Genomic DNA, 10,381 nt, shown 5'->3' with positions numbered 1-10,381 from the left:
CATGCTCAGAAAACCCAGAGCATGATTTGTGAAAGCACTTTGCATTTCACCTGCAGATAAAACTGACCTTCAATAAACGTTTATGTTTTGGAAGGGAAAAAAATTCATATAAACTTTAAAGAGGACCAATTCAAATAAAATTGCTAATGCAATTGCTGTCGGCCCAGTTCCATGTCGGTGAGTGATTGCTTAATATGATGTTGGTTCACTTACTGAGGAAATTTGAAAGAGGCTGCAGCCTCGTGGCAAAGACGTTCTTGTCACACAGATTTCTCAAAGCAATTAAGGTTTGACATTTTCTTTTTCTTCAAAAATACTATCATACAAAATATTAAAAGCTCTGGAGACTAAAATCTTGATTTCTCAGGTTTTCTTCACTCTATCACTGATTTCTTGCAGATATATTTCCACATGCAGGTTATTAGCAAATGTAGATCTTTCCAAACACATTTTAACACTAAATGACACGTGTTCCTCTGATCCTTTGGACAGCACCTTCATAAATAACCTTGATTAATGACAGACAAAGACAGCATGCTATTACATGGCTATTGACTCTAAATCGCCAACATCAGGCAAGCTTCAGTATCCTCAATTAAAACTAATTTACAGTAATTAGCACTGATGGAAGAGCAGACAGCAGAGATTGGATAAACGGAGCTGATTCAAGGACGGTCAGAGGCATTTAGGATGGAAAAATTTAACATGCATCTGGGAATTCATTTCTTCAAATCAGTTTTGTAGGTGCAGGAGCAAATTGAGCAAACATTTGTGCATGTGTGCGAGTTCTGTTTGCTCACATAGACAAGGCAGATTTATTTTTTTATTACACATACATTCATGCAGGAACTAAAGGACGATTTCACTTGCTTTGACCTTGCCCTGGAAACACCAATGACCTGAGGTGTTTACAAGGCTCATCCTTCATTAGCTACCCTGTAATGTATTTAGGCTCAAGACCATGAACTGCTTCATGTCCCTCAACACGATTTAAGATTATATCATTTGACAAACAGGGAGCCGGTGCAGTAATTTGAGAACTAGTATAATGTGGTACATGTTCCTGGTGTTCGTCAATTGTCTGACTGCAGCATTCTGGGGGAGCGCCAGCGGCCGAATTTATATATATTTTTTATAGAGATTTGTGTAGATAAGAATAAAATTACCTAGTCTATTGAAAAGAAAAAACATGCACAAGTTTATTTATGCTCTGGTTTGACAAAGCGTTTTAGTCTGGCAATGTTTTTATGGTGTAAATTAGGATTTTATGAACAACTGTATCAAATGTAATGCTAAGATCTAGACAGATATGTGATACAATACCAGTGCAGTTTTAGAGCCTGCATTGGTATCTGAAAATCTGTAAAGATATTATGTGTGTGTGTGTGTGGGTGGGTGTGCGTGCGTGTGCGTGTGTGGGTGTGTGTGTACGTCAAGGAATAGCTTAATTGACAAACTTTGTTTTCAAGTGTTTTTGCTAAAAATTATGTGGAATCTGGATTGAAATCTACAGCTGGTCTCGAGCGTAATTATAACCTATGATAAGCAATATGATTATCATGGGTGTTATGTGAAACATTAAATTTCTCCTTAAAGTAAACATATATTATAAAAAACCATTAAAGTAAAAGAAAAGCATATATACATTACAATAAACTATAAAAAATATATCATCTCCTCATGTTCAACTGCACCTGTAAAGCAAAAAGCCACTCAACTTACCCCAGAGTTCAAAAGTTGATCTTCATCAAATCATCACCACATCTGGCATTAAGTCAACATTCACAGAACATGTTTAATGGTTCGCTCTGAAGATTTTCCTGCAGGCAGCAGTCATTTGTGTTTGGGAGCAGATGCTTTTATGTAGCAGCAATCCTTTGCACAGTCATACAACTACTTCGAACGCCTCGCTTAAACTCACTTGCATTAATAAGTGATGATAATGTGGCAGCCTTTCCTGCTGGTGTTTACTTTGGATGGGCATCTTTTTGGTAGACTGAACTGGCAAAACATTTTCAAAAAGCTGTCGAAGTATAAGGACTGGCTAAGTTAGCACCAAGCGGGGAAATGGGAATGAAATTAAAACACACAATGAACGATTTTGTGTCTGTTGACAGGCATAACTCTTATCAGAGGTGTGTTGGAACACTGCTGGCCCTCTGTGTGTAATCTTACCTGAAGTCTGGATACACTGACTGGGTCATTCAGTTATTATAACTGTTCCTGAAGGGTGTATTCACACTTTACATGTTACACGTTTGGTCCGCTTTAAACAAACCAGAGTTCTCCCATTTTGTGCAGGTATGAATACACTTAAGTAAACCCTGGTTCAGACAAACAACTGGAAAGAAACTTTCTTTCTGAGATGTTCTCAGTCTGTTTCCAAACAATTTGAGGTCTGGTTTGCTTCTGGTGTGAATAAAGACCCACCTTGATCCGACCCATTTCCAGGAAATAAATGGTTTTTGGATTTCACAAGTCACCAGTCCCAGACCTTATGGTAAAATTGAGCCCTTCAGTGTTGCTAACATTACTGCTGCATGTACTGGCTGAAGACATTTATGCAGATTTATCCTGAGTTTAATTCCAATCCTCTGTTCCATGTCTTTTCCACATCTATCTGCCCCCTTAAGATTACTGTCAAATAATGTCCAATAGTGCCAACACATCTTTAACAAAAACACAGAATTAGATGTATGGATAAAATCAGGGTAGTATTTAGTCTGTTTATAGGTTAATCATCCTTCCTCTAAAGCACAAGCTGTTGACAGCACCATTTGAAATGTTAAGGAAACCCTGAGCAAAGGGAGGAAGCATAAAGTTCACAGTTGAAATAACAGCAGATAAAGCCAGTAGAAGAAGAAGTGAGGAGAGGTGGTCAGTTTGTACTTCAGCAACCTAGCAGCAGAGCTGCAGATAGCTCAGGAAAACCTAACCTCATTAGAGTGAGTCATGAGAGCGCCAGAGCGAGGGAGAACCGTCTTTCCGGACTGCATCCCCCTCTGTTGGATCAGGATGCACACTATTCCTCACCCACTCGACTCATTGCCGTTTTAACTGTAAGCTTTATCAAAAGAAATGTTCTATGGCTAAACTTAAAAGTAGACAGGATGCTATGCTACCTAAATAAACTGGAATCACTTAAATTGGAGATCTGTCCATATGGTAAGCTCTGATGTCATAGAGTTGCATGAGCTTTGTACACAAAATACTTATACATATTTACACAAAATACTTATTTTGTGTACAAAGCATCTCAAAATGAGCCATACCCATTGGTTCAACAGTTGAGCAACTCTGTAATTAATAATAACCCACACTGTGATCCATTTCACATTATCTGGAATACATTACCTGTATTCCAGGCAATGTCATAAACAGAATATATCTTTGTAAGCAGCTTTCACCACACAGCATACATAATTGGCAAAGAAGTTATCTCACCTTGAAAAGTTATTCACTTTCTATATTTGCCTAAGCAAGTATCTGGGTTGATAGGAGACTCCAGGCAGACAACCATGCATACATGCATGCATATATATATAGATATATATATAATTCCTTCTCACCCACAGTGTGTGTGTGGTGATTCTTCTTCCTCTTAGCTGGGTCCTCTACCAGAGGCCTGGGAGCTTGAGGGTTCTGCGCAGTATCTTGGCTGTGCCTAGGACTGCACATTTCTGGACTGAGATGTCTGATGTTGCTCCTGGGATCTGTTGTAGCCACTGTTCCAGTTTGGGGGTGACTGCACCGAGGGTCCCGATGACCACAGGCACCACTGTGGTCTTCACCTTCCAGGCCCTCTCCAGTTCCTCCCTTAGGCCCTGGTATTTCTCTAGTTTCTCATGCTCCTTTTTCCTGATGTTGCAGTCACTTGGTATTGCCACATCCACCACAACTTTCCTCTGTTGTTTATCCACCACTATGTCTGGTTGGTTCTCACCATTTTGTCTGTATGGATCTGGAAGTCCCACAAGATCTTAGCTCGGTCAATTCATTATCTTGGGGTTCCAGTCCATATTCTGCACAGATATTTCTGTACACTATGCTTGCCACTTGGTTGTGTCGTTCCATGTATTCTTTCCTGCCAGTACCTTGCACCCTGCTGTTATGTGTTGGACTGTCTCAGGGGCCTCCTTGCACAACCACACCTTGGGTCTTGTCTGGTGTGGTAGATCTGGGCCTCAATTGCTCTGGTGTTTAGGGCCTGTTCCTGGGCGGCCATGATGAGGGCCTCTGTGCTGTCCTTCAGTCCAGCTTTTTCCAGCCATTGGTAGGATTTTCTGATGTCAGCCACTTGGTTATTTGCAGGTGGTACATCCCATGCAGGGGCTTGTCCTCCCATGATGGTTCCTCCGGCACCTCAGCTTCTGTTCCCATTGTTTGAGACATTCACTGAGCACATTGTCTGTTGAGGCTTTGTCCCTGATGTATCTATGGATCTTGGATGTCTCGTCTTGGATAGTGGTTCTCACGCTCACTAGTCCTCTGCCTCCTTCTTTGCGGTTCGTGTAGAGTCTCACATTCTGTGATTATTCCTTTTTATTTGATTTGCTTTGATTTTATTTTGGAGTTGATTGCAAGGTTTTCCAGCCTTGCTCCGCTGACAAGAAGATCAGCTTTGATTTTGTGTCTTCTTTTATGAACGTCTAAAGGCTTGTTCCAGTTATGCAAATTTCACTGTGAAAAATCTTGAAAAGCTGGATTGCTTTATCAAGTTTTTATGTGGAAAGAGAGACTGTGGCTTTTGAAAAAAGAACACAAAAACAACACCTTCCTCTAAAAAGCCATCCATCTATTTACTTTACCTGCTTAATCCTTGCAGGACTCCTTTGCTCTGAAGAAAGACAAGAAGGATAAAGAGTGGACAGTAAACTAGTCCCAGCTGAGTAACACACACACACACACACGCCTACATGCTAAACAAAAATGCATGCACATGTTTGTTTCTATTATGTCGTAGCTCTGTGTTTAAATTGTTTTTTAAACATTTACTAGTGTAATATTGTTTTTTAAATTAGTCTTTTTTTCTCTCATGTCCTTTACTGTGAAGGATTTTGAATTATCAACTATGAAAGGTGCTATGCAAATAGACTTACCTTCCACTGAGAAAACCAAAGCATGAGAGGAGAACATGCAAAGTGGAACCACAAAGAGCTCAGTTAACATGCAGCCCTTCTCTAGAAATCCATATTTTTGTATTTTTATTATTATTTCGTCATCCATCTGTCTGTTTGCTGTTTTCAATTTATTTAAGTGTGTCCTCATTCAATGCCTGTTATCAGCTCAGGGTCCCAACTGCGACAATAGCATAAACAATTCCACTCTTTCAATTATCCAGGAAATTAAACAAAATCTATTTTTGATTCTACAGGGAAAAGAAACTATATACAATATTACAAATTAATATCTTTCCAGCCTTAGCTTTAATGTTAGAAGGAGCAGATATTTGTCTCTTTTTAGCCATTATCACTTGTTGATCCCACAGCTTGTTCTCATGAGAATCTCAAAGCACCGTGATGTAGCAGGGTGGTGTGCTTGTTTATCACGTTATTATTTTTTTTTACTTACTTATTTAAATGAGTTGATTATGAAATGTTCTGTTTGTGGGATCGATCAGAATTTGACATGATAATGAATCTAAAACTGGGTTGACATCCAAAAGGATACAACGAAGAGAGATGTAACTGCATTATTTACAATAGTAGGAAGAGATTTTCTTTGACAACAGTCTTGACATGTTGATGGGATTCTCACACGTGTAGAAAGTAAAAATAATTTATAAATAATCTTGCAGGCCCAACACAGACAACATGACATGCTAACTATATAGCAAATGCCAGTCATTTGGGAGCCCAAAGCACAAATGGCTGGAGGCAAGAAACGTTTCCTCAATTGGTCAAAGATGTCTGTAAACATTTATTTGTTTTTAAGCAGAAATACAGAATAAGAAGAATTAAACTGGTTTGTTTCCTCTTTGTGAGCTTACTGTGCAGAATTTCTGACTATTTCTTTCATGTGACACAAGTAATTACTTAGATTATCTGCTTGAGTTACCAACCTCCAGTACTTACCAAGTGTAGCTTGCAAACAGTGTTACCTTAATGAGATGGCTGCCACTCCAACCTGTCTGTCATAAAATGTGACTTCAACTTATTTCTGTATTAATATGCAGAGATCTTAATATAATTTAATCACTTTAAGGCAGCGTGGAAACTCTAGAGTTAAGCATAGCTTATAGAAATAGCTCAACTTTGCTTTCTTCTGGTCTGGCAGGTGGTTTGCTGCATAATCAGACTACATTTTTCAACCCCAGCAGAATGCAGGCAGGAACTGCTCTCTTATGCCTTTGAACTGTCATTATATCCAACAGCAGGAGTGCTAGATCCCATTCAACAAGCCCTGATGTCCTGCCACTTAAAGATGTGGTGGAGTTGGGATGCATCCAAAAGTTTCAGACCAGGCCTCGAGGACTTAAGTTTGACACTTCTGCCTTAGGTGGGATTAATGTATACACTCATACTCATACAATAATATGTCCAATATGCACTCAATTTGTTTAGGTGCCCTTGTATAAAAAACTTAGAGGGATAGCTCAGTTTCTGTCCCTACTTATCCAAATGTTTTAACAAAGGAGTTGACAACAGTCTGCTGAAAAAAACACATTAATAATTAGTCTTTACTGTAGCTGAAGCTGGTGCAACATGAACAAAGAAATTTTCAGAAATTGTCACAGTAGTTAGATGTTGCTTCCTAAAAAAGAGACTTCATAATTGTGCAAAATCATGACGCATGAGCAATTATCAGAAACAATCTCCTGCATCTGACCGACGCTAATCAGTTTCAAAGTGAGACCAGCAGAAACAGGTTCAAACTACTGGCTCACCAAAATATCTCCACTCGTGGCTCAACTGTTGTGGGAGCATTATAAATCTAGACTATGGTAAAATGCCATTCATGATTTATAACCTAAGGAGTGTAGCAGGATAAGACTGCTAGATACTGCTGAATGACAGAAATATGTGAAAGACAAATAAAACCTGGGTAAAGGGAAGTTGAATAGAAAACTACTGAAAAATCTAATACTCTATGTAATTTTATGAAAAAAGGAAAACTTTATTGAACAAAGTCAACACATTCAGATTCCTCGCTGTTACTGACGACATTCAGGGACTGTGTTCTCAAGAAAAATGTTTATGCTGGCTGCAGAGCCCATCAATGTTTGCTTCATTTTAATATATAATTAGCTTTTGAAGTCACAGAACTAATGAGCTTCTTTGAACTCCATATCATGTTGATGCTAAAGACAGAAGTTCTGCATTCAAAACATTTAAATAATATCTGGGATTTGTGCCTAGGTACTGCTTGTGTTGATGCCAGTTCCAGAGATTTCCTTGCCCTGTTGTCCTCCCACCCTAGCCCAAATCTATCTGGTTTGGTTCCATTACACAACATGATACTTTTGTCTTCTTTCAATCTTAGCACCCTTTACTCCCCCCACCCCCCGCAGCTTTTTTTCCTTGCATATGCTGCACCTCTTCTCTCAGGCTCTGCTTGTTTTTTCCAGTTTCCTCTTTTCTCTGTAAGAACAGTTGGCCGCGCATGATTCCTCCCTACAAGTCTGTCCAGAGAGGGAAGTGATTCACTGAAGGTCAGTCCTTATCTCTCTCTCTCTTTCTGTCTGCTCTCTATTCTAGCCACTAGTGTGCATCCCATTCAACAAGCACATGTCCTGCCACTTAAAGATGTGGCACACACATTATAACTTGTAATTTCATGAATATTAATGCCTTCCCGTTGACCTGACTAATGTGGAGAAGACACTCTGATGCATAAACGCAGACACACATTTTCTCAAAGGACTGAATTAGATAAAAGAACAACTAACTACAACCACTTAAAAGATGTTTCTATTAAGTGGACAGATGCTGTAGTGGAACATCTTTAAATGTGCGCAGATATGTGTTTATTTGCTTACATACAAGATGGCTCGGTGTTCAGCTTGTTGGCTTGTTGTTCTAAGACCAGGGATGAAGGAACATTAGGCCAGGGCTGATAAGTGAGTGTTTGATCACCAGGTTGTACTCGTTTGAGATTACATTTAAAAAGCTGATGGGTTTTGAGATCAATTTGAAGAATGTGACAATAGCTCTAACCTGTCAATGAACATTTTTAGTCAGTTATTGTTTAAATTGGGGAACACAAGAAAACTTGCAATCTCACACTGTGGGGCGTACTAATGCTGCATTTGATTTCTTCCGCAGGCTGATGCTCAGAGCTGGGAATGACATCACACTCAGAGTTCTAGTTGCAAGTTAGAAAACACAAGAACATGAGGGATTTGATCATTGTTGTGGTGGAAGCTACTATTAACTACACCAGCAAATAACAAACTGTTTCTCACCTGGTTATGGATTTGAACGTGAAAGGAGCATGTTCACTGATAGAGTAGTAGTTTAATAAGATGCATATCATCAAATGTGGTCAGAAGTGGCTAATGTTCGGTGTGTGGGGAAGCCATTTTGGATGTTGAACTCAAGCTCTGCCTTTCCCAGTCAGAACAACGACTTCACCAAATATTCTTATGAAATACTGAATACCCAAAAAGTGACATCAAATACACAACATAGATCAATGCAGGTATGATAACAGGCACAAAGAGAAAAACGAAAAGGATGTTTGTTTTGAGGAGACACTCTGTGTTCACATTTGCATATTTTTGCATATTGTTTTTTAACACTTTAAGACTTAAAGGAGACAAACTGGCAGGTCTGACGTCTCTGGCTTAAGATAAATATTATTTTGAGGGGATTTTTGGAAACTATCACAGCAGTCATCACAGGATCCACTGAAAAACAACAACTGATGCATATAAATCCACACCTGAGAGCATTTTAAAGACACAAAACAGACTAACGTGAACGTGTTTGGACTCCTGGGGATAACTGGAGAACATTAATAATAAAAAAATATGAACAAATATTAAAATTTGTACAACTTATTTATTTTCTTATAACCCATTGATCCATTCATTTGTCCATAATATGACAAATGTGGCGTAAGTGATTTTGAAACTCAATAAGAAAATAGAGAAACATTGAACAGAAACAATGTCATAATTGCTTGTTTTATCATTTAAAATTGTCAAACTTTTTTATTCTATTCAGTTTGTAATTAATATCCTCAGCAAATGCTTCTTTCAATAAATGGAAAACATAATTGGCGTAAGACCAGGCATGAACAGCAAAGAAAAAGTGAAAAAAGAAATGAAAATCAAATACAAACTGAACTGATCTGGCTTGTTAAGTTAGGTAATTTATAACTAAGATCTAATTATGCCAGACAAACAAACAGCGACAGCAATATGGCATGTAACGATCTGAAATTTGAAGCAATGTGATACTGAGAACACAAGTTGCATTAATACATTTCTGTAGAAATGGGCTGAAGGAAAATTAACATGATACAATACCATAAAAATGTGCTGCTTTTGACCATTATGGAAACAAAACACAAATTATTAAAACATGAACACTCTTTAGATTTTCTAATTATTAGCTCCTCCTGAATGATGAAGCGCCTCACCCAGATAGATCCTTTAGGCTTGAGTTAGGCCATTCTGCTAGGGTGACCATATTTTCATTTGGGAAAACCGGGACACCTTTCAGCGGGGGTGGGAGGGACCATTTCCACGACACGTTGGACCGGGGAGGGGGGGGAACCACGACACGTTGTAATGAGAAAGAAATACGGATATGTCCCGGGAAATATGGACGTTTGGTCACCCTACATTCTGCAGAATAAGCTCATTTTAATTACTTGTTTCCAAGATCTGGTTCTTTTTGTCATGATATTTATTTTATAATATTAAGTGAGGGTTGGAACATAGATGGACCAGCTGATTAAGCTCTTTCTTCACCAGAACAGATTGGCACTACTTGTAAATCCCTGCTGATGAGACTCCAATCCTCCACTCCAGTCTACCATCAGCAACAAAAACTGAACCCTGAAGGTTCATCTGTTATTGGTTGAGGTCCATGCCTTCAGGCGCAGAAGACCTGACTTCTTATTTTTACTGCTTCACACTTGGAAGCAAAGTGCTCCAGTGCACATTGAAAGCCATGGTTTAAAGATGCCTGCAGAACCATATCATCGGCAAAAAGCAAAGAAGAGAACCTGAAGATTTTTAACCAGTCCCTCTCCACAGCACCTGACATCCTGTCTGTGAAGACAAGAAGCAGAATCAGTGAGTAGGGGCAGCAATGAGGGAATCTGCCCTGGCCTGGGAACAAATGCTGTACTAAAATTCATACACATCTGTTTCTTTAGCTGTAAATATCCCTTAGAATCATCTTGAGCAAGTTCCACTCCCACAAGATGC

General features: G+C 39.0%; 1 long non-coding RNA gene across 1 annotated transcript; it reads left to right on the top strand.

Moving 5' to 3' along the window:
* Positions 1 to 7,364: 7,364 nt before the first annotated feature.
* Positions 7,365 to 9,979, top strand: LOC122827888. The gene is made up of 3 exons (XR_006370135.1): positions 7,365 to 7,433; positions 7,568 to 7,651; positions 9,923 to 9,979. It is a non-coding gene; the product is annotated as an uncharacterized LOC122827888 (long non-coding RNA).
* The last annotated feature ends 402 nt before the right edge of the window (positions 9,980 to 10,381 follow it).

This window comes from Gambusia affinis, linkage group LG03 (genome assembly GCF_019740435.1).
Source record: "Gambusia affinis linkage group LG03, SWU_Gaff_1.0, whole genome shotgun sequence".
NCBI classification, from domain to species: domain Eukaryota; kingdom Metazoa; phylum Chordata; class Actinopteri; order Cyprinodontiformes; family Poeciliidae; genus Gambusia; species Gambusia affinis.
This window is presented reverse-complemented; position numbering and strand designations above follow the sequence as displayed.